Raw genomic sequence first — 25,404 nt, 5'->3', positions numbered from 1 at the left:
AACATGGGCGCCTGGGTGGCTCAGTCGTTAGGCGTCTGCCTTCGGCTCAGGTCATGATCCCAGGGTCCTGGAATCGAGGCCTGCATCGGGCTTGCTGCTCCGCAGGAGTCTGCTTCTCCCTCTCCCACTCCCCCTGCTTGTGTTCCCTCTATCACTATGTCTCTCTCTGTCAAATAAATAAAAAAAAAATCTTTAAAAAAAAAAAAGGCCAAAACATAGTTAATACGTAGGAGCCGTTATTCATGAACAATAAACTTAGACATCTGAATTCTTGGACTTATGCTAGGCAACATAAAGTTCTTTCATGATTTATATCTACCCGTGTTAATTACATAAGGATGTGTGTGTGTGTATGTATATACCATATACCACATTGGTCTTTTTTCTACTAGGGATGTTATTCCATCAAGCAGTTTAATAGAGAACTTAAGTATAAAAGTTGTGAGCTGAAGTATCCATATGTTAGTGAGTAAAAGGGTAAACTCCAATGTGTTTAAGTAGTAAGATGGTATAAAGATAAAGGGAATGAACAGAAGAGAATCTGGAATAAGGGCAAAGAGGCACTTGTAATAATAGAATTTAAAGTAATGCCAGAAAATATAAATTCTAATAGCAAAAAAAGAAAAAAAAGTTGAGAAATGAGAAGTTTCTCTGAAGAGATGAGAAAAGTAGCTAATTTTTTTAAAGCCCATGATTCACAGGAAACAAGAAGAAAATAAAAACTGGAGACAGTATAACAACCTAAGAAAGAAGTGCTGGCAAAGAAAATGAAGTTTGCAGAATTGGAAAGAAATGAAAAAATAACTACTGACTAAAACTCACCAGGGAATACTTTTTTTAAAAAATGTGAACATACATAAACCAGCAGGACCAAATAAAATGGATTCCTGGGTGTTGAGGGAATTGACTAATAAACTTCCCAGCACAGTCACAATTGCAGCTGGAAAGTCATGGAGCACTACAGAGAACTAGAAAATTGGAAAACAACAAATGTGGCATCATTTCCTGAAAAGGGGGAAAGCATTGTTCTATCATGTACCTTCCAGTAAGCTGAATGCCAACACTTTAAGAAGCAAAATAGACTGAGCTGCCCTACTTCCTCCAGGGCAAGCACATTATTGTGCATGATATATGGTTCAATTTACACGACAAGGGGAAACTCCATAAATAATGCTTGCCCAAGAGGGTAACTGAGTCACAGTGAACATAACCTACTTGGCAAATTCATTTTTTTCCCACAAAATCATATACAAGATAACAAAAATTAAAAGCCCCATAGCTAAACATTCTTGACATTCACAGCATAGAATTATTCACCAAGAATAAGATTACTTTGGGATGCAATGGAATAGACGCCTTGAGTTTTAATTTTATTTCATCATAGAATTCTTAAGGGCTTAGATGTTTGGCTGGATTTCAGTCCCATCTCCCACAATCTATTTTTTTGACTACAGAAATTTATCATATCTCTGAGTCATAGATTGTTCATCAGTAAAATGTCTAACAATAAGGATTATTTATTCATATGTGATGTTCATAAAAAATAAGGCAGCTACTGTGAAAATTAAAAGATAACATGAGAAGACAAGCTGATTATATAGAACAGCACCTGGAAAAATAGCAGGGATTCAATAAAATTTAGTTCCATTCCCTCTCTCCATCTCTCACACAATAACATCTTCAACTCTTTAGCACAACCATTAAGTTTTGAACACAATGGGATAATAAGGGTATCTCTATAGGAAAATGAAAGTTCAGCCTCTTGGTAAAATATTGCACAAACTTTTGTTAAGTCATCTGTTCATCACAGAGGAACTAAATCTCTAATTGTGGTTTTAGCATCTTGTATACATTTGGACTTGAGAGGTATCAATAGAGGAATGTGACATATTTTAATGATAGCTGAAAAATATGGGCAGTTCATTACCACATATATGATAAAAATATGTATATGTATAGCTTTTTTTCATTCTCTGTTACAAGTCAGCTATATAAATTTGCTTTCTTTAAATTAAAGTTACTTCAGTTAATTCACAGGAAGGATAAACTATATAGAGTTCAAAGAAACTTGACTAGACTGTGCTCCCACTCAGATTTAACTATCTTCCTATCTGCAAACTAACCTGCAATTTCTTTTCTTCTGTTACTTCTATCATTTAGTTATGTCAGACAAAGGAGATGCCTTTTTAATTATTTCAAAGATATATTCTTTTTTTTGTTGTTATATTTTAAAATAAAAAGTTTCTAGGGGCACCTGGGTGGCACAGTCCGTTAAGCATCAGACTCTTGATTTTGGCTCAGGTCATGATCTCAGGTCTTGGGATCGAGACCAACATCAGGCTCCACACTCAGCCTGGAGTCTGCTTGTCCCTCTCAGCTTGTTCCTCCCTGCATTCATGCTCTCTCTCTCTCTCTCTGTCTCCATAGCAAATAAACAAATAAGCAAAATCTTTAAAATAAAAAGTTTGTATCCTTCTATAGAAAAGTTTGTCGTTATTTGGCTTTAATAAAAAGGCACTTCTAAAATTTACTTTAAAACACTCCCAGTCAACCAATGAGAACTTCAACTGTCCCAAAGAGACTGTCCCACACTGTGAAGGACAACCAGTTGGTGTCAGCAACAATCCTATAACCGAGGCCAAAAGTCATCCAATTTCTATACGCTTCTGTTTCTACTAGTCTACCATTTTTTGATGTCCATGTTTCCCAAAACCTCTGTGTAAGATCAGCAACATTATTTGTTCAGAGATACTGTGTCTTCGAAGCACAACTCTCCATTGCTGAGCAAGAAATAAACAAGAGTTTTATTTCAAATATTGAGTGGCAATTTCTTCACATACTTAATAAAATCAGAAAAGTTGAAATTACTTTTTGAGTCATTTGTAAACAATTTCAGTATCTTTGAGTCACATTTTGGTACATTCTATTCACAATGATTTCAGAGACTAAATCAAGGTATATAAGCAATTTTATAATGTATCTCTTGCTTAAACCACAAATAAATGATATTTTTATGCACTATCTGTGAATCAGCATTTACTTAAATTCAAAGAAAGATCTATAATCCAAGAATTACACTTTTTACTATGTTAAAATTTTATCTGAAATGAAATCCCCAAGAAAAGGAACAGGAAATGGATTTGTTCAGAAAGGAGTTCTATGTGGTGCCTTTTGAGTTTCACCTCCTAACTTTACCTGGTTTAAAGGCAAAAACTAGCATCTAACCCCATCTTTGTAAGCTTTTATATGCTCAATAGTATCCCAATTTCTTCCAAGGTAATTAGGAAATAGTCATAATTCAAACTATGGGGAATACACACTGCAAAATTCATTATTTATTCACCTAACTTATATAGAAACTTTTATACTGGTGGCCACTCCACAGGATAGAAAAGCAAACACAGACCACCAAAAAAAATAAATAAATAATCCCGTTATGATATAATTATGATGAAAGTCTTTAAATTGTCTTAGTAGCACCTTAAGTCCTGGAGAACAGCTTTCCAATCATTGAAATCTTCTAAATTCCTACCTGTTCCAACTTCTGTCCATCACATACTAAAATGATAAATACTCTCTTAAACTGATGTGGTGGGGAAAATTGACACATCTGATCTTCTGTGATAAGACAGATTCTAGAATTCAAGAGAGATTATTTCAAGCTAGGACCATCCATTCCAGATAAGTCAAGCAGAGCTAGTATTCATTTTTTTTTTCCTCTCCAGCTCTCTCTTTCCTCTCCTCTATTAAATAGGTGTTAATTTTTTCATCATATCATGTCATATAGACTTTACTGGCTTTTCCATTCCTTTTTTACCCTCTCTGTGTTTCATTTGGGATACTTCCTACTAAGTTTCCTAATTATATGATTTTTATTTTTTTAAAGATTTTATTTATTTATTTGAGAGAGAGAGAATGAGAGATAGCACAAGAGGGAAGAGGGTCAGAGGGAGAAGCAGACTCCCTGCTGAGCAGGGAGCCTGATGCGGGACTCGATCTCGGGACTCCAGGATCATGACCTGAGCCGAAGGCAGTCACTTAACCAACTGAGCCACCCAGGCGTCTTTCCATCTGTTGTATTATTAATTTTGTGTTTTTATATTTTAATAAGAATTTTTATTTCCACTTGTAGAATATGCATTTGATTTCTTATAGATTCCAGAACTTTCTTAACATTATCAATGTTTTCCTTTATTTTTTGAACATAGTAATCATAAAGTTCTAGCCTGCCAATACCAAATCATCTGTGTCACCATTGCTTAGCTATTCTGCTGGTTTTCTCTTAGCTTTGGAGCATTTGGTCCTGTTTCTTAAAATTCCAAGTGTGTCAGTTATCAGTATACTGCCTATCAGCTCCAAATATACCCGTCATTGCTCTGCTTGTGATACTGAAAATTTCTTCTTTGCCAGGTGGCATAATTTTAAGCTTTGTTAGTAGAGGGCACTAGAGGAATGCTGGAAAGGGAAGGGGAACTTCTTCCTGATTCTTTTGTGTACTCTTTTTATAGGCTCCTCATCAGGTAGCAGTCATCAGTGCATTTCACCTCCCCATGGGCAGGAGTCCCCCCAAATCCCAGAAGGAATCCTTTCAGGTTTCTGATACTGATTCAGTGAGTTCCATGAATGCCATTTCCCTGTGGACAACTCCCTTCAGTACCCCCATAGTTGCCAGTGGATTCTTGGTATGGCATCTCCCTACTGATGGCATAGTCTGGCACCCCAGAGGGCAGATCCCTAGCCACTTCCATAGCACAGAAACTTTATATGGTTGGTTTTCTCAAACCCCAAAGGAGAGATTCCTAGAGATTTCCACTAGTGCTACAACTCAAAGAATGTCTTTACTGTCTCATGGATAATAGCTATAATGTCTCCCAGGAGGTCCAGAGGGGGAGTACTCTTACAGATTTGTTCCTTAAATGTTTGCTCTGCTTTAACCTAAGAATGATGACTTCTTTTTATATCTGATACCCCTTTTTCCTTTAGAATTCTCTTTATACCTTGGTAGGTAACACCCCATTACTATAATTCCCTGTTATTGTTTAAATAATTCTTTATAAAAATATTTCTGCATTCAAATAACTTTCTGGTTTATGGCTCCTGATTAGCTCCTGACTAATACAGACTTGGTACTGGGAAGATAGGATTTGATCATGACTTTGGCTTCAGCATAGTTCTGAAATCCTTGCCCATTGGAAATGTGTTGCTGGTAACAAATGACATAAAGTAGGGGCGCCTGTGTGGCTCAGTCGGTTAAGTGTCTGCCTTCGGCTCAGGTCATGATCCCAGGGTCCTGGGACCAAGCCCTGCATCAGACTCTCTGCTCAGCAGGAAGCCTGCTTCTCCCTCTCCTTCTGCCTGTTGCTCTGCCTACTTGGGATCCCTCTCTCCCTCTGTGTCAAATAAATAAGTAAAATCTTTAAAAAAATAAAAAAGAAATAAAAAAGAAAAAAAAATGACATAAAGTACTTTACAAGTAATCGAACTATAAACAATGGCTGTAATGAAATGCCCAGTGAAGCAAGTTTCTTGGGAGCCCATTTGGATGCCACATTTGACCTTTACGTTAGTAGTGATGACTATTGGGACTGTGGTGTGCAAGGCATCAACTGAGTACATGGTGAATAGGATCACTTAGAGAAAGAAAATGACAAGATCCTTTAATTTCAATCTTAGAAACTGTCTGATAACCAGAGAACTTCCATGACAGCCCTAAATTAGTCTCTTATTTCTCCCACCCATCAGGCTAATATTGCTGAAAAACCAAACATAAAATCCAATTGTACTGGTTGCTGAATTACACTGTCAGTTGTATTCACAGTCTTCAGAATTTCTGTGTGAAGGTAACACATTCATTCTGAAAGAGAGGGATACTGAAATGGTGAAACAATCTTGAACCCTCAAATCACTTTGATCCTTTCTTACCACTCGAAGTGCCTTGTTTTCTGAGTTAACTAGCTTTCCTTTGCTCTAAAATCTGTAGTAACATCACCTGGGACAGATGCCTATCTTAACCCTTGTTTGACTCATTTGGTCTTTGCAGGGATTGGCTAGGTCTCAAAATAACTGTGGACTGTTAGAAACTTAATCAGATAGTGACTCCAATTGCAGCTATTCTTCAAATGTAAAACTTCTAGTGGAATAAATAATGCCTTTTCGCCCATAACATTTTTCAAGGATTACTGAAAACAGTTTGCTATCGCTTGACCAGGCCAAGATGAAACCTTCAGTTTTGCCACAGACTGTGCAAATTCCCCTGTTCTATACCATAATATAGTCTACAGAGATCATGATAATTTTTTCATTCCATAAAACATGACACCGGTCTTTTACATTAACGATATTATGCTGATTGGATCTGATGAACAGGAAATGGCAAGTATTTTAAATGCTTTATTAAGACATGTACAGATTATCAGATGGATGAGAAACCCTATGAACATTCAGAGGACCTCCATTTCAGTGAAGTTTCCCACAATCTCACATCACTGTCTCCTGTCTAAAACTCTGGTGGTCTAGAGCATGTTGAGATGTCTCTTACACAGTAAAAGACAAACTGCTGTTCCTTTTACCTCCTACTGCAATAGTAGGCAAATTACTTGATAGATATTTTTAGATTTTAGAGACAACATATATGATATTTGAGTATGAGATTTAGATCTACGTAGAATGACACAAATGTCTGCCAGCTTCAAGTAAGGAGCAGAGGAAGTGGAGGCTCTGCAATAAGGTCAGGCTGTACTTCAAACCATTCTACCACTTCGGCCTTAGGATCCAGCAGATCCAATGATAGTGGCTTTGGTGCATAGGAATGTTATATTGTACTTGCACAATAAGAGAATCAGCACAGTTCTCTGATTACAAAACAGATTGGGCAGGTCCAGATGGTATAACTAACTTGCATAAGAAGTTAGCTCAGACTCCTTTGATATCAATTCTTTTGACATTGATTAGTCTTCTTCAGTTTATATCCATGGGCTCTTGGGGTTTGGAGTATTCCTTAAGACCAGATGACTGAGGTGGGGGAAACCCTCAAGCCTGGTTAGGAGATGGCTCAATATGACATATCAGTATTACCTAAAAGTGGACAGATGAACATATAAGACACCATAGTCCCATTAGGGATAATCCTTAAGAAGTATGGTAAAAATAATTAATAATAATAATAATGAAATAAATCCTCCCAATGGGAAAAACTTCAAACAATGCATTTACATTCGGTTGTCTACTTTGTCTGAGTAAGAGCCAGAAGCATGAATCCACATTAATTCGTGGGGAGTTGCTAACTGGTTGGCTAGATCATAGCCTCTTAGTGCACCACTACAGTGAGTGGTGAGTTCTCTTTGTACTGCTTCCTTTTTGACAGCTTTCCCTTGCAATTTTAAAGAGTGACTTTCACAGCACAACTGTTCCCCATATATGGCATCTCCATCATCCCCAAAGGTGGAGTCCCAGAAAATTCCACAAGCACAGATCCTCTACAGAATTTTCCTGTCTTTCTATTGGCTATAACCTTACTCTCTACATTGAAGTCTGGATGCCAACCCTTGGAGGCAGGACCCCTCTCTTAGATTTCTTTCTTGTTCTCTTAATCCTAAGGGGTAGTGGGTGCTCACAATATCTGCTCTTCTTGTATTCTTCAGAGTTCTCTTTATAACTTGATAGCAAATCTCTTGTTATAGTTCTTAATTATCATTAACATATACAAATTATTGTGTAGTTTATGTCTCCTGACTATATCCTGAGAAATTCACCTGATACTTTCTTATTGATCGCCACACATATGTACCAAAAATTACAGAAATTTGGGAAGCTGTTAACTCTCTTCAGAGAGGTATTAATGTTCTCCTGGAAGACATATAGTATGGGGAAGGGTTGTATAATATACTTAGAAAAAATATATAACAAAACGTCAGGAGTGCTAAGAGATAGGAGGGAAAATTAAGTAGGGCAAGGAGATATGAAGAAACAGAGTGTGACTCTTCGGATGGGTTTGTCAAGTAATGCTTCTCTGAGGAGTGTCAAAAGAGCAGATACCTGAATGATGGAGCAGTAATATTCCTGAAAAAAAGAACAAATGGAAAAGCCGTGAAGAAGAAAATAAACAGATAACATAGGATACAATAAACAAGGGAGGTAGATATAAACAATAAGATCAGAAAAGCAGGTGGGCTCCAGATCAGGCAGGGTATGTTAGGCCATACTGAAACCTCTTGTAACTATTTTAGGGTTCCTGCCAATCTCTCTGTAACTACCCTTCTGTTTTGTTTTGCTTTTTGTAATGTAAAATTAATATGTAATCAGAAGGAGCATTTATAAGTAATTAGTGCTAGACCTTCAAGTATCAAAAACATACAGTAAAACTCTGCTATTACAGTGTCTTAGTTTGAGTCTCTGCCAAGTCAGAGCCTGAAACAAAGACTTGGGAGTAGATAGTTTATTTAAGCAGCTGGTACCTAGCAGCAAGAGTGAGAAAATTAAGGAGTAAAACAAGGGAGAAATAAGAGAAGATAAAGTGTCGTTACAGAGCTAGTTACTTATATGGACAACTGGGATTCACTTCCACTGGGGAACCACTGCAGGGCAAGGGTTTACATTATGAGATTATATACTGGCTTTGCTCAGGAGTGCCTTCCAACATTCCCTCCCCTCCATCCACCCACAACCCCAGTGTATTAAATCTCGTGAACTAGGTCGCCTTGCATGGATTTGAGCAAGATCTCATGGTTTTTGAAAAACTCTGAGGCAAAAAAAAAAAGGAGAGAATTGCCAGGATTTTAAAATGGCATGCTCTCCCCCAGCATCGGAATGACTCAACACAGTTGCAGGTAAAATGAGTGTTGGACTGGGGGCACACATATACATGAGAAGTAGGGTTCATGAAGCACAAAACGTAAACCCAGAGTCTTATTATTGCAAAGTTAGTGAAATGCACCAGTGAAACTTGTTTAAGCTGCTGGCTGGGAGTTCCAGGCCAGGGATTTGGCTGAGCTATTTAAATAGCAGTCCTACCTGCATTTGGGAGCAACCTGGTAGTCGGTTTCTGTTTAGAGTTAAATATGAATGGAATGACTGAGTTTTCTGGCTGGCTGAGACTTGAAAAAGAGTAGCATCAGTCCATTTGAAATCTTGGAACTTGTTTATTTCCAACCGTTGGCCTTATGTAGGGATATAAAGCCTAGAAAATACTGGAGACGGGGAGATCTACTTCCTGCTTCTCTGTTGATTGTCTTCTCCCTAGTCTCACTTCCCCTCCCTCTCCACTAGTGCCCACCCATCCTCCAACTGCATAGCACAAAGTATTTGGAAGAGCGTTGGGTGGAGAATTCCAGCCAAACCAATTATATCCAAATTGGTATTGTTAAAAGACATGTTATGTTGGTCTTCTACTATAGCTTGCATTGAATCTCTCTAAAAATTGCTTTGAAAATTGAGAACAGTGAACGTATGCTTTTATATTTGCTTGATAATCTGAGATCATCACAATTAAATTCATGCGCTATTTTTTCATGTCATTGGGTGACTGTATTATATAATATCTGGCCTCTATTGTGTTTTTTTTTTAATTTTTAGGATGTTTACATCTTATTTTCAAATTTATCATTTTTGTCTTCTCCATCAGTTTCTAGTTTTTCTTTTTCTTGCTCAAGCTATATGCTTCATCTTAAGACTCTCTTCAGAATGTACTTGCTAAGTTTTTTAAGGTTGAGAAGCAGAGGAACAATAAATAGAACTGTTCTAGGGATCTAAATGAAAGTATTTTAACAGATATTTTACTCAATAACAAATTTCTCTACTGCTGATTTATTTTTATTGTTCCCCGATCCATATCTTTTTGTTTTGTTAACCAGGATGCCTGAGAAAAATAAAACCTGGGTAAATTTCTATAGTTCAAACGTTTATTCAGTTAGTTTTTTTTTTTTTTTAAACGTTATATTTTTTAACATGTCTTACTTCATTTTTTGGTGTTTTCTCTTTCTAACACTGTCATCTTCCAAGAACATATACATATACACATTCACACACAATTTACTCCTACAAATAATACTATTTGAAGATATATATTCTTTTAGGTAAAACTAGTATTATCAAAAATATTTACAAAAGTAATGTGCCTATCTACTGTTTCATGACCAAACATGTTAAAATTATTGTTCCCAGGGAAATAATAATTTCTTATAATCCATCAGATAAAGAAAAATAAGTTATCCACAATTTAGGTCCAAGTAGGATAACACCAGCACCTTGCATTTATGATATGCTTCCATGTATTCCTGCCTTTTATGTTTCACAACAAGCCTGAAAAGTGAAGTATTAGAGAAGTTAAGTTAATTAGAGAAGTAAGTATGTTTACATACTTATTTAGGGACTGGTGTAGCCGAAGATCAGTTGAGTGCATTTCTAACTAAATTTAAACTTATAAATTTTCTAAAAAAACTATGTACACAACCCTTTTTTTTTTTTTACACAGTTGCAGCCTCTTCCATTTGACTTCCAAAATAAGTATCATGGAAGTGTGAAACATTGCCTTTTTACAATAATGTATTAAATGTTCTGAATGGTCTCACTTGCAGGGAAAATTAAATTTTTTAAGCATGCTTCTTTCATTTAATTACATCTGATATAAAATATCTGATTTCTTACTTCAGTCAATTCTGCTTCCAACAAGTGCTAATATAGAGTATGAATCAAATTTTGAAAATAATGGCTGTGAGGTAAGGTCCTCTAACAAGGAAAAAACTATATCTACTTCTTTACACTCACGATGACCAATAAATAAAAATAAAAAAAAACACTTCTTTTGCTAATGTAAAACAAAACAAAAGCAAAGTAGTTGAACTAAATTTACTTTAATTCCTTTGAAATTAATTTGCAGGTACTGAAGAGGTATACAAGCAAAATCAGGCAACAACAGAATTAACTAGCTCCAAAAGACTCATTCTCTGCATCTATTTAAGGGCATGATTTTATATTTATATTATATATATATATGATACATATCATATATATGCAAATTTAAAAACACTTGAGAAAGTACATACTTTTAAAATATTTTTTGAAGGTTATATGATCAAAAATTTTCAAGGGAGCTGCTCTTCAGTACCATACATTGATTTATCCTGCCCAGTAAAGATCTGTAACTATTTTCTATTATCCATTAGCAAAATCCTTTATTTGAAATAAGTGACCAAAATAAATAGCATATACAAATATTCCCTTCTTTAATCATCATATGATTAAAAATAATCTGTTCTTGACTTTTGTTTCAATAAAATAGAGGAGGTCATTAATTTGGAAATACCCACACATGTACAGTTCATAACTTTACTAAATGAGTCAAAATGAGGGAAAAATTAGCCTAGACTTCAACAGAGAATTGACTACAAGGTAATAAGAATTCTACGGATTCTTTTTCCAGGCTCAGGGCAAGAATTGCTGGTAAAGTTCTTGCATTTTGCATTTGCTAAGGGAGTATTTGTTCAGAAACAACTTTTTACTTGTCAGCTGTCCCCTGGTATTCTAGAATTGTTTCTATGTTTGTTTGATTTGTTATGAAATATTTGAAATACACAAAACATGAAAAGAATAACATAATGAATTCCCACATGCCTGTCACCCAGATTTAAGAAATGTTAACATTGTGCTGTTTTTGTATATTATTCTTATAGAGATAAAAGATTTACCAATACAACTTATACCTACTTTTCTCCTTACACAAAAATTAACTTCCCTTTCTCCTCAGAGAGAGTTGGTGCCTATTTCTATATTAATACCTTTACTACGTATGCATATATGCATAAACATATGAAATAAAGAATATTTGGAGACTTTTATAGGTTTTATAGGAATGCTGTATTTTCAGATAACAGAGGAAATCTGTAATGAAACAGTTAGGGTGAAAAACGAAGGCAGTCTGGCTAAAAATTTGATAAGCACTAATTAGATTAGCTAGATAACAGGATCCAGTTCAATTAGCAGGCAGATGCCAATATGCACCACTGTACCTCATTAAGAGCTATCCAGGGTTCACAAAATAAATGCCCCATGGATTTGTGTCTTGGGATTCATGTGAACCCTTTTGATAGAGGTGTCTCATCAAGTTGGGGATAGGAAAGTGATAAGTTTATTGCTTACAGAATAGACAGTCCCAAGCATACTGAGTAAAATTACATTTAGAATCATCTAGGTCTATTAGGTTCATATGACAGGGCAAGAAATATGTATTTTTGCTTTCTCATGGTAATAGTGTAGGTATTTGTGTTGTTGGCAAAGTAGGTGTGATTGCAAATACTTAGGCCCATGGAGAACCCCTGGTTATATTACCGCATAGATTGCCTTGTTTGAAAAGTATGGAAATTGAAGGAGGTTCTGTTTGAACTCTGGAATAGAAAGCAAAAAGACCCTTGAATGATGACACAAATCTGAGACAGTATAGGACTTCATGGGAAACCAGAAGCTTCCAAAGGAAAGGAAATATATAACGAGCAAACAAAAGTAGGGTTGCAACAGTCATTATACTAGAAATTTTTTTTAAAAGAAAAAACAAAGGCTGTAAGATTGTGCTATAAACTGAGTAAAGGAATGTCATAGATTCTGGGGCCCTTGCAGAAATGGCGGAATTATTAAAGGAGGGACAGGTAGTGTGAGGGGGAAGAGATTATACAATATAAAGCTCATTGTGAAAAGTTATGGTTGCAATGTGAGGAGGTATATGGATAGCAAAGGTGATGCAGGTACAGATAAAGAAGAATGAAGCCAAGGACAATAAAAGTCACGAGAAGAGGATGTAGTTAAGGGAATGCTAGGAGGCCATGTTCTGACATCTTGGGTGGAAACTGACCACTTCATGATGTCATCAGCTTGTCATAAAGATATCTATCCTGTGGCTCCCTCTGCTCCTAGGGACTCTTGAAGAGCCTCAGTTTAAGGTTTCTATTTAGACTAGACTTTCATTCAGAGTAACATTTATACCTTTTCGGTTGAAGAACATGAATCCAGGTTTGGACCACTTGAGTTGGGCAGCAGTGTTAGTGGTAAGGAAGATGATATAAGGGCTTTTCCAATTGAGTGAAATATTAATTTTTAGTTGATATCAGCTCCAGAGAAATAAGTCCCTAATTTCTAGAATGTAAAAAGTGTTTTGTATAGAAGAACTTGAGGAATAGAAGAAGCCTCATCCTATTAATGAAGAGCATGGATATATATAATAAGTCCCTTGCAGTGTTTTAGGATGTTTGAATTGATGAGGATAGAACTTTTGAGAGCCCATACAGAAAATTGAATTATCATAGGTCATCAGTTATTATGTCATATTGGTACAGTTGCTGTGATTAGTACAGTTGCTGTGTTGCTCTAGGAGAGACCTAGAAGGCAATCAGTGCTAATGGTAAAACCTTAAGCCACACGAGATTGAATTATTTTATCAGTTTTTTAAGCTTTAATTTTAATGATCCATTGACTCTCTTGTCATTCCAAATGACGTCATTTTGGAGATAAGGGAAGAACTTGCTGGATTGCTTAGATGACTTCACCAATGAAATGGGTCCCTTGGTCATTTGAACAAGCCAGTGGAATTCTGTTGTAGGGAATACTAGTTCCAAAACAAGTTTAGTAACAGTAGTGGCAGGAGTCCTTTTACAGGGAAAGAGAACATGCTTATGACAATAAAAAGATATTCATATCCATGAGATCTAGGGAACTCAGTAAGTCTAATTGCCAGTGAAGAAAAGGCAACCCCTCCTGCTGAGGGGTTCTTCTCTGGCCCCACCTTTGCAGATTCATCAGGATTATATTTTTGAGAGATGGGTCAAGAAGCCACCACTTGTTCCAGATAGGGAGTTGAAAATTCCTTACCAGTGAGGGCAAAGGAGTTGATTTAATTTTTTTCTTCCTTGATATTTTATGAAGGTTAGAAAAAAAATTTCCTTTTGCTTTAGCAGTTTTGTGGCCCCTAAGAGCAGCTATTGACTTAAATCCTCTGATTTTCCTTAATATACCCAAATAATGTACTACTCCAAAAAACAGACCTATCGTCTGTATAAATGCCAAATTTCCTATCTGTAGCGAAAGAGAAGGCTCTTGTGAGAACCATGAGGTCAGAGACCTGAGCTGACTTTGCACCAAGTGGAGACCTACACCCAATAGAATTTTGAAAATCAGGAATGGCATATTCTGGTTGAAAATTTCCTTCTGAGTTATCAAGATATGAACCATCAACAAAGAGGATAAGGTTTGGATTTGCAAGGGGTTTCTAAGAGTCAGGATGGGAGAGGATTTAGGCTTGAGTGTCTATAACATAATCATGCAGTTGTCCTTCAGCTGGGAGAGGGAGCAGACTAGCAGGACTGAGATTTTGACATGGGTGGGAAAGAGAGAGCAGAAGAATTTCACAACAGAACTTGAGTGATCAAAAACTCAGGAAAAGGGTCCTAATGGCACAAGGGACATAAATGTTCAGGGTATGACCTAGCACAAAGTTGGATGTGGTTTGAACCTTGTTTGCACTTGCCACTACTGCCAGCAAGCAAGGACAAAAAGCTTGAGCGGCAGGACCTAGGCTAAGACTGAAATGTCTGATTGACCTCTGATTTCCATTAAGTCTTTGAGATAGAACTCCTAAGGCATGTCCTTCTCTTCCATGAACAAATAGAAAAGCAAAGAGTAGTCAAGAAGCCCTAAGTGGGAGGGTGCCTGGGTGGCTCAGTTGGTTAAGCAACTGCCTTCGGCTCAGGTCATGATCCTGGAGTCCCTGGATCGAGTCCCGCATCGGGCTCCCTGCTCGACGGGGAGGCCGCTTCTCCCTTGACCTCCCCCCTCTCATGTGCTCTCTCTTGTTTTCTCTCTCTCTCTCTCAAATAAATAAATAAAATCTTAAAAAAAAAAAAAAGAAGCCCTAAGTGGGATAAAAGAAAGGGATTCAAATGATGGGACAGAAGGCACCTCTCAGAGGTTCAGATACAGTTTCTTTAGTCATGCCATATAAAGAGGATGTTATAACAGGGAAGTTAAGGATCTGCATTCTACAATGGCCAGTCTGTTCCAAAAAGCCTTGAAGTTATCTCTTGGTTTCAGATAGGAGGTTGTTAAATATGACCTTGATATGATCTGGGGGAATCAGGCTTTTCCCTTGGGGAAATTTCATGACCTAAATAGTGGACTTAGGGGCAACAGAGCTGAATGTTTTCTCTTGAAACCTTCTGGCCCTTTTGAACTAAGTCTTTTAGTAAGTATTAGATTTCACGAAAAGAGTGGCCGAATGCCTTAGAACAAAGAGGGAGGTCATCTACATATTGAATGAAGGTTGAATTACAAGGGAAGATCAAATCTTTCAGATTTGCACTTAATGGTTCAGGAAAATTTTGTAAAGGATTCTGTAAATTCCTGGGGCATGACTGTTGCAGTATATTGTTGATTTTCCCATGCAAAAGTAAATAGGTACTGGGAGTTAGGATAAAAGGATATGCTGAAGAAAGCAAAATATAAGACAACAATAAAATAGTGACATCAGAGGAGAGGTTGAGAGAGAGAATAGTATTAGGGAGGGGAATAGAGGGTATACATTCACCATTAAGGACTCTGACTTAGGTAAGTCCCAAGTCTGCTTTTCCATAGCCTCAAGTGAATCAGAAATGTGAGTGAACATGTCTTGAATGTGGGGATTGTCAAGGGCTTCGGAGCTGTGAAAGGGGCAAGAAAACTGAGATCATTTATTAGAACTATCAGAGAACAAAGATGAGTAGGAGGGGAATCCTGAATTTCAAGGATTAGTACCTCATGTGAACATGAAATACTACCATTCGAATTAGAAAGTATGTCTCTGCATATCAGATTAACTGAACTGTGGAACTTAAAAAATAAAAAGCCATGTGGGGCATGATGAGGCCTGAGAGACAGAGAGGTTTAAAAAAGGGGCAAAATGTAGTAAGTTATCTAACTGCAATACAGAGATTATTTGTATACTCTGAGGGATTATGGTGGAAAACTGTGAGGTGTCATGTGTAGAGCAAGTGGCCCTGGTGTCTACCAGAAAGGTAGTGGGATGCCCATTGACTGGGATTATTATTTCCCCAGTTTGCTTAAGGTATCTGGGAGAGATATGAGCTGATCTCTCAGAGGAGAGTCTTTGAGACTCTGAGATTTATGTCTTAGGGCATTTTTTTTTTTTTTGCCCAGTGTCCTTTCTCCTTGCAAGGGCCACAGGTGTCTCTACCAAAGCCTGGTAAAGCTGAGGGGGTATTAAGGTCTTAGAATAATTTTCCTCAAGTTGTTTTATTTAGAGAGTCATGAGTTTGTATTGTGTATACTTCGCTTTAACAGACCATATATCTTCATAGTACTGTGTTAAAGCATGGATTTCAGAGACAGGGATATTTCTCCAATTAATCTAATATTCTTGAATAGCCTCTCTTATTTCTACATGGAATCCATTATTAACAAAACTGGTAACCAAAGCAGATGCCATGTGGCCATCTAGAGTTGGAGCTAAATAATGTTTCCAGATATTATCAAGGACCCTAAGGGCTTTTTTCCCATTTCCTTAGCTCTGTTATAGCCCTCTGGGTTATTTTATTTTATTTTTTTAAAGATTTATTTATTTATTTATTTGACAGACACAGCAAGAGAGGGTACACAAGCAGGGGGAGTAGGAGTGGGAGAGGGGGAAGCAGGCCTCCCACTGAGCAGGGACCCTGATGTGGAGCTCAATCCCAGGACCCTAGGATCATGATCCGAGCCAAAGGCAGATGCTCAACAGCTAAGCCCACCCAGGCGCCCCACTCTGGATTATTTTAATTTCTTTGTAGATCCAATTTAGATGTTTCAAACTGTACTAAGGTGTCTCCAACCTAAAAGGAGTTGAGCCAGTTGGTAGATACAAGTCCCAGAGAAGATGCAACGCCCCTACGATTAATTTGAATTGTATAGAAACTTGTCTCTATTTTTACATGGGTCAAGAAAATTCTTCATTATAGCATACAGATCAGCTTGAGACCAATATTAAAAAATAATCTGCTGGGGAGGGGGTAAGTGGGTCTCTGTAGTTTCTTGTTCTTGGAGTCTTAACATTGTAGGAGCAGTACTAAGGTCACAGGACACTATGGGGAATTAAGAAGCTAGGGTCAAGGAGTAGAGGATAAACGCAAAATGAATGAGAACATGGTCTGTGGGAGAGACTGGTACAAATTTGGAGGAGCAGAAGGGAAAGGATGGGTGCCTGGGTGCCTCAGTCGGTTAAGCGTCTGCCTTCAGCTCTGGTCATGATCCCGGGGTCCTGGATCAAGTTCCACATCGGGCTCCCTGCTCAGCAGGAAGTCTGCTTATCTCTCTCCCTTTGCCCCTCCCCCCTGTTCATGTTCTCTCTCTCTCTCTTTCTCTCTCAAATAAATAAGTAAAATCTTAAAAAAAAAAGGAAAGGAGTAGAAAGTGTTGAGGGCACAAGTATCTTAAAGAAGGGGATAAATGAAGTAACATTATAGAACAGGTGGTCCCTCAAGAGATTGAATAGCATAGGTTCTGATAAAATAGATTGAGATTGTTGAAGGGTGTGATTGAGATTTGATTGGGAGAACAGTTTTTGTTTTGGCTTCTTCATACCAAAAAAACAAAAAACAAAAAACAGACCATTGATTGGAAAGTATTTTATTTTATTTTTTTTAAAGATTTTATTTATTTATTCATGAGAGACAGAGAGAGAGAGAGAGGCAGAGGGAGAAGCAGGCTCCCAAGGAGCAGGGAGCCCAATGCGGGACTCTATCCCAGGACCCTGGGATCATGACCTGAGCCAAAGGCAGACGCTTAACCATCTGAGCCACCCAGGTGCCCTGGAAAGTATTTTAAACACTCAGGATTCTAGAGCTCCCTGAAGGTGTACTAGATTAGGGAAGTCTCCAAAACCCCAATGTGGCCATTGCATATAATCAGGTGGAGTTAGTCTACTCTCAATCCTGGGAAATGGAGAGTTATCCATGGGAGAAACAGGATCAAGTAGAAAGAGGAGACAGGTAATACAAAATCAGTTCCATGTACACTCCTCACTTGAGAACCAAAGTGGTCCCTTGTACAATCCTTGAAGAGCTGAAAGACTAGCTCTGTGCAAACCTTGAACATGGAATCAGGAAAAGCAGAGAGGTATCACAAAAAAGCTGAGAATTTCCCTCCAGAAAGTCAAGTTGTAAATCCCCACTCAAAATGAGCCAAGAAAACCTCTATCCAGTAAGAGTCTCACTAGAACAAAAAAGACCCAGCAAAACTCCTGCTCAAACAGAAAAGAACCAGGAAGTCCTACTCAAATAGAAAAGAACTGGAAAGAGCTCAATTTAATAACTTAAAGCAACTCCCTAGCATGCTACTACAGAAAAAAAAATGTCTGGAGCACTGGATTAGGCATTGTGACTTACCATAGATCCTGATTTCCCTAGCCAGGAAGGACCAGGGGTTTGAGAAGCCAGAATGAATGCCTAGGTAAAGACAGCAGGGGTGAAGGTCAGTCAGCACTCCATCCATGTCATGGCACCAGAAACTATCAAATTAAAAACAAATTAAAAAATATGTAAATCCAGATTTAGAGGCTTTATTCAGAAAAAAATAATACTGCAATAGGGAGAATGCTCAAAATTCAGAAATGCGCAAGCATTTCACAACCCAACAGGAAAAGCTTTCTTGTTCATAGGATCAAGGAGCGGCAAGCAGATATAAGCAGAATCTTTTAAGGGGCAGCTGGACAAGCAAAGAGAAATGACTAGTGGGGTCTGCCAAGGAAAGGGTCTTATGATCAGTTGATTCTCTGGAGAAGCTGATAAGAGGGGCAGATTCCAGTTTTTTAGTGCTTGCTCATGCTTGGGAGCATGCAGAGTTCCACCTCAGCCATAGCAAATTCTTCCTAGAAACATCGCCAAAGGCAAGGGAAGCCAGGGCAAAAATGAACTATTGGGATTTCATCAAGATAAAAATCTTTTGCACAGCAAAAGAAACAGTCCACAAAACCAAAAGACAACCAACAGAATGGGAGAAAATATTTGCAAATGACATATCAGATAAAGGGCTAGTATCCAAAATCTATAAAGAACTTATCAAACTCAACACCCAAAAAACAAATAATCCAATCAAGAAATGGGCAGAAGACATGAACAGACATTTTTCCAAAGAAGACATCCAAATGGCCAACAGACACATGAAAAAGTGCTCAACATCGCTCGGCATCAGGGAAATCCAAATCAAAACCTCAATGAGATACCACCTCACACCAGTCAGAATGGCTAAAATGAACAAGTCAGGAAACGACAGATGTTGGCGGGGATGCGGAGAAAGGGGAACCCTCCTACACTGTTGGTGGGAATGCAAGCTGGTGCAACCACTCTGGAAAACAGTATGGAGTTTCCTCGGAAAGTTGAAAATAGAGCTACCATATGATCCGGCAATTGCACTCCTGGGTATTTACCACAAAGACACAAATGTAAGGATCCGAAGGGGTACGTGCACCCCAATGTTTATAGCAGCAATGTCCACAACAGCCAAACTGTGGAAAGAGCCAAGATGTCCATCGACAGATGAATGGATAAAGAAGATTGGTATATATACACAATGGAATATTATGCAGCCATCAAAAGGAATGAGATCTTGCCATTTGCAACGACGTGGATGGAACTGGAGGGTGTTATGCTGAGTGAAATAAGTCAATCAGAGAAAGACATGTATCATATGACCTCACTGATATGAGGAATTCTTAATCTCAGGAAACAAACTGAGGGTTGCTGGAGTGGTGGGGGGTGGGAGGGATGGGGTGGCTGGGTGATAGACATTGGGGAGGGTATGTGCTATGGTGAGCGCTGTGAATTGTACAAGACTGATGAATCACGGATCTGTACTTCTGAAACAAATAATGCAGTATATGTTAAGAAAAAAAAAGAAGAAGAAGATAGCAGGAGGGGAAGAATGTAGGGGAGTAAGTCGAAGGGGGAGACGAACCATTAGAGACGATGGACTCTGAAAAACAAACTGAGGGGTCTAGAGGGGAGGGGGGGTAGAGGAATGGGTTAGCCTGGTGATGGGTATTAAAGAGGGCACATGCTGCGTGGAGCACTGGGTTTTATGCACAAACAATGAATCATGGAACACTACATCAAGAACTAATGATGTAATGTATGGTGATTAACATAACAATAAATAATTATTAAAAAGAAAGAAAGGAGAGAAGACTGACTAAAGTTTAGTCAAGAAAAAGCAGAGGGTAGGAGATGGCCATTGCAAACATTTGGTCCTCCATAAACATTTCTCCTTGTGTTTGTATGTGAGAAATTCTCTAGAGCAAGGATCAGAAAGTACTTTTTATAAAAGAGAAGATAGTATATATATATATATATATAAAGTTAAGCACTGTGCTTGGTTTAAAACAGTACACTAAAATAAGGCTATTCTGTTTAATCCTATGTTTTCACATGTGTAAGCCTTTTGAGTCCTTCCTCAGTTTAATTTTTTTCTTTTTCTGCCTTTCCTATCTTATGACTTTGCTATTTTTTCTCTTTATTGTATTTTGTGTTTAGGATTTAAACATCAGTTATTGAGGAGATCTGTTTTGGACTAATTTTTAAAAATGATTAAGTAGTTATCAGCAACTTTTGTGTTTTTTTTTTCCTTTTAGCAATTATGTCTGTTTCATTTTATGGGTTTATAGGTAGACTCATTTCTTTTACCTTCTGTTATTTAAAACCATCCCATATCTATTTGTCACCAATAACTTAAATCACTATTTTAATAAAAATGTACTTACATCAGTGGGCAATGAGTTACTTTTTTTTTCGATTTTTATTTATTGAGAGAGAGAGAATGATAGAGAGAGAGCATGAGAGGGAGGAGGGTCAGAGGGAGAAGCAGACTCCCTGCTGAGCAGGGAGCCCAATGTGGGACTCGATCCTGGGACTCCAGGATCATGACCTGAGCCAAAGGCAGTCGCTTAACCAACTGAGCCACCCAGGCACCCCTAAGATGAGTTACTTTTTATCCTGATTCTTTTGAGGCTGAAAACCCCTTCCTCTGGCCATAGTCTGAATTGAAAATGAATAAATAAATACAAAGCATTGAGCTGCGGCATTTAATATGTGTTCATGCTCTTGATTTGTGTTGGTGGCCCAGTGTTCTTCAGCTTCTAGAGAAGTGGTTCTATATAATGACTTCAGAGTGTCTTGGTGACATTTCTACAATTTCATATTTCTATTAACATTATATCAAGGACTGCAAAAAAACCCCAGAATACTGCAACTTTCAAACAGCCAACTAAAAGAAAAAAGAAAAAAAAAGTCCTATTCTATTTTCGTTTACAAACATGATTTGGTTTCTGTATGATGTGATCAAACAGTATGATACTAATTTATTTAAACACTCAGCTGGCATCATCCAAAATTTCTCCAAAATGTTATCTGCCTCTGTCTCATACATAATTCCATTTTCTTACAGGAATAATATATCTGAAGGGACATAGAAATACAAGCAAGAACATGTAATAGGCAAGTAGTTATTAATGTTCCAGTTTTTATTATTTTTTATGAAATGATTAAATTAGGTTATTATAATTATGTGCTTATTGAATGATATACATTAGCTCATTTGCCTTGAAATATATAGAATGCAGTCTTGAATGCTATTGTTTTCAGTTGTCAAAGTTTACCTGATTTCTTGGAGATTTAAAGCAGTTTTCCATGGGCTTATGTGATATTCTACTTAATGTGATTTCTTTCAGGTAGTTTCCAAAGAACATAGAGCCTCACGATTGTCTCTATCTTATGGATTTTCTCTTCTTTACAAATACACATTTTAATAAACTATTTGGCTAACACTTTTTCATCATGATTACTGGCTACTGTTGTTCGATCTTTGCATATATTCACTGTGTAGTATTTTGTTGTTGTTGTGTTGTTTTTGCTTCTTCTCCTATATCCTGATATTTTCTTGACCCTCGAAGTATTTTCCAACCTGCCTCCATGACCCCTACCTCCACTGTTAGGAAACTATTTCACTCTAGCTAGCTTTTTAAGTGCTTTGATATTCAAAGGACGGAGATCTATCAGCTCTTCCCTTTTTAGTCTTCCCTAATTCTCAATAAAATTTGTCACAGCAGTAATTTAGTAATATGTATCTATTTTGAATAAAAAAGGTACAATCTAGTTGGGACTGATGATGTGAATTAAACAATTTAGGTAGAAGTATACAGTATACATTAAAATTACACACTATAGAATAGAGACCATGTAAGGGTAAAAACAAATACAAAAAGAAAAAAAAATTCCCTGGCACAAAAAGGAATATTCCCCCACCTTCCCTTTCTTAGAGCATTTACTTTAGAAAGCTTGTAATTATAAGGCCTTTCTTTGTCTCTTTGAAATATAGGTAAATCTTTTGGAAAACAAAGTAAATCTCTTGCTAGCTTTAGGACCCAGGAATATCTTTCTCAAAGATTTGAGAAGCAACTCTTTGAAATGTAGTAATGAAGAAAGGTAGTGCCCTTATCTTCCAGTTTGTCTAAGACCATAGGAGCCTAACATTAGTGGGCACCTTGTTCCAAGTTGCAAAATGATCTCCTGCATAACAATAGGAGACGTTTATTTTTCTTTTTGATAAAGCCAATTAACTACCATAGATCGTCACCCCAAATACCATGCAAATTTAGGATTAACTATGTGTGGTAGATGGTGCTGTCAAGTCCTTTCACTTGAAGTCTAGTTATTGTTTATCTTGAGAACATAGGTAATGGGTTGTAGCTGCTTAGCTCTAAAAGTGTGAGGTTTCTTCCTCTTATCTTATTGCCTGTGATATAGACCATGATTTGGTTTAATGCGTATTTGGTTTAATGCGTATTTAATAATTTTTTGGTTTAATGCGTATTTAATTTAATAATAATAATATGATGTCATAATAATGACATCATACAGAAACCAAATATTTAATAAATTTTCTCCTTCATGGAGAGGTTTTCTGGGGTGATAGATTTTGTTTTTAGTTTATTTTTCCAATTATCAGGAACTATTTAGCATAGTACAGGCTGTAAGTACAAAATTAGCTTGAGAAAGGAGATCTCTGTCTCTGTTTTTGTCTCTTTCTTCAAACATATATGTATATATATGTTTATAGAGAGGGAGGTACATACATATGTGTGTATGTGTTTATATATTAAAAAGTATGTATACATAAAACATGTACACATGCCTATATATGTGTGTATATGTATATATATATATATATATGAGAGAGAGAGAGAGAAAGTATTTTTTTGTTTTTTGTATGTATAAGGGGGATAATATTTGTACTTACCTCATAGGACTCTTGTGACAAAGAGCTAATATAGGTGAAGTGTTAAACACAGTGAATGCTTTTGCTACAGTAAATACACAGCACTGTTATGATTTACAGCAAGGCAGAGACATCAGTATTAAGGTTCTTTGAGTCAAGAGGAACTGGATCCCTCTTCCCTTACTTCCTACAAGGTCTGAGCAAATAAACATCACTGACTGGTTCACGGGTTCCTCAATTGCACAATAAAGATGAGAAGAGTATTCAAATATGAATATCATATGAAATACATAGTAATTATTTTATGAATACTTGTTCCCTTTATTTAAAACATTATTGTGTGCAAGGAGGAAGGGGAAAATGTAAGGAAGACAGACAAAGGGAAAGAGGGAAGATGGAGGCAGAAAAAGAAAATCATGCCGATCAGGAAATCAGAAAGACTAATATTCAACTTGTTTGTGTAGGGGAAACATACTGTTTAAAGTCCTGTTTAAAAAATGGTGCCAGATGATCAGGAACTTGAAAAGCATTCCAAACACTTTGTTAATACATAGTTGGTAATGGGAAGTATCTTCTCTCTAGTTCTTATATTCTGTACTGTGAAGTATATTTATAGTATTTTGTCCTTTCTTCCATTAGATTTTCTTTCTCTTTTCATGGATTTATAGGATTTATAGATTAACTTTAATCCTTTGTATAGACATTAAAATAAGATTACATATTCTATACACAATGTGCTTTTTGACAAATACATTTAATTGTAAGTATCTTTTCACTCTGCAGCTTGCCTTATCCTATTAATGAAATATTCAGATGAACAAAAGTACTTAATTCTCCTAAACTTTTCAGTTTATCATTTTTTTCCACATGGATAACACATTTTGTATCTTCTTTAAGAAATCTTTGCTACTTCAAATTCACAAAGATCTTATTTTATGCTAGCTTTTGAAAACTTTCTAATTTTTATATTTCAGATTTCATATCTGAAATCCAAGTGGAATTTATTTTTGTGTATGTTGTGAAGTAGGAGCTCAGATAGCTATTTTTCCGTTATGGATTTTTATTTGATCCAGGAACATATGTTGAAATATGCCCCTTAATTTCACTTTCTAAAAATAAATCAAGTGACTACACGGGACTGGGTCTGTTTCTATAATCTACTTTGTTCCCAGGGTCAGTATATCTAAACTTGTGCCAATCGTAAATTCTTCCAATTCCTGTGGCTTTATAATACGTCTTGATATCTGACCATGTACCTTATCTAGCTTTGTTACTATTTTCAAAATTGTCTTATCTTTGCTTGGCTCTTTGCATTTCCATAAATTTTAGAATGAATTTATCCATTTCTATGCAATAAAAAAGCTGCATAGATTTTTTTTTTTTTTGAGATTGTACTTTTCCATAGATCAATTGGTGAGATTTGGTATCTTTACAATATTGAGTCTTCCAATATGTAAGTATAGTATAAGCTGGTTTATACAGGTGTTCTGTTTTGTTTTATTTTGTAGTTTTCTGAGTGGATGTCTCTCACAATGTCTCAATCAATTTCTGTAAAGGAGTTTGAATTTTTCTGCTATTTTATTGGCATTATTCTAATATTACCATGCTACAAGAATAATTCTAAAAAACACACCCTGACTTTTAGCAAAACTAAATATATATTATACTGAGATGTTTTAAAAATTCCCTAACCCATAGCCAGTAAGTCTTTTTATAGATCTTAGGGGAAAAACATCTAGTTTCTCACCATTATGTATGGTATTAGCTGTAGGTGTTTGTAGATATTCTTTATCAGGTTGAGAAAGGTCCCCTTTATTTCTAGTTTGCTGAGAGATTATCATGAATAGGTATCGGGTTTTGTCAAACTCATTTTCTGCACATATTGGTATGATAATTTCTTTTTAGTCTATTGATGTGAAGGTTATATTATGTGACTTTCAAATGTTGAAACAGCCTTGCATCACTGGACTAAGTCCCACTTGGTTATATTGTATAATTATCTTTATACGTTTTTGGATTTGATTTGCTAAATTCTGTTAAGGGTTTTTGCATCTATGTTCATGAGAGCTATTGGTCTTATAATGTTCCCTTCTTGTATTGTCTTGTCTTTACCTGATTTTGATATTAGAA

The sequence above is a fragment of the Zalophus californianus genome, chromosome 8, assembly GCF_009762305.2.
Source record: "Zalophus californianus isolate mZalCal1 chromosome 8, mZalCal1.pri.v2, whole genome shotgun sequence".
NCBI classification, from domain to species: Eukaryota; Metazoa; Chordata; class Mammalia; order Carnivora; family Otariidae; genus Zalophus; species Zalophus californianus.
The sequence above is the reverse complement of the archived record's forward strand: the minus strand, read 5'-3'. Positions refer to the sequence as shown.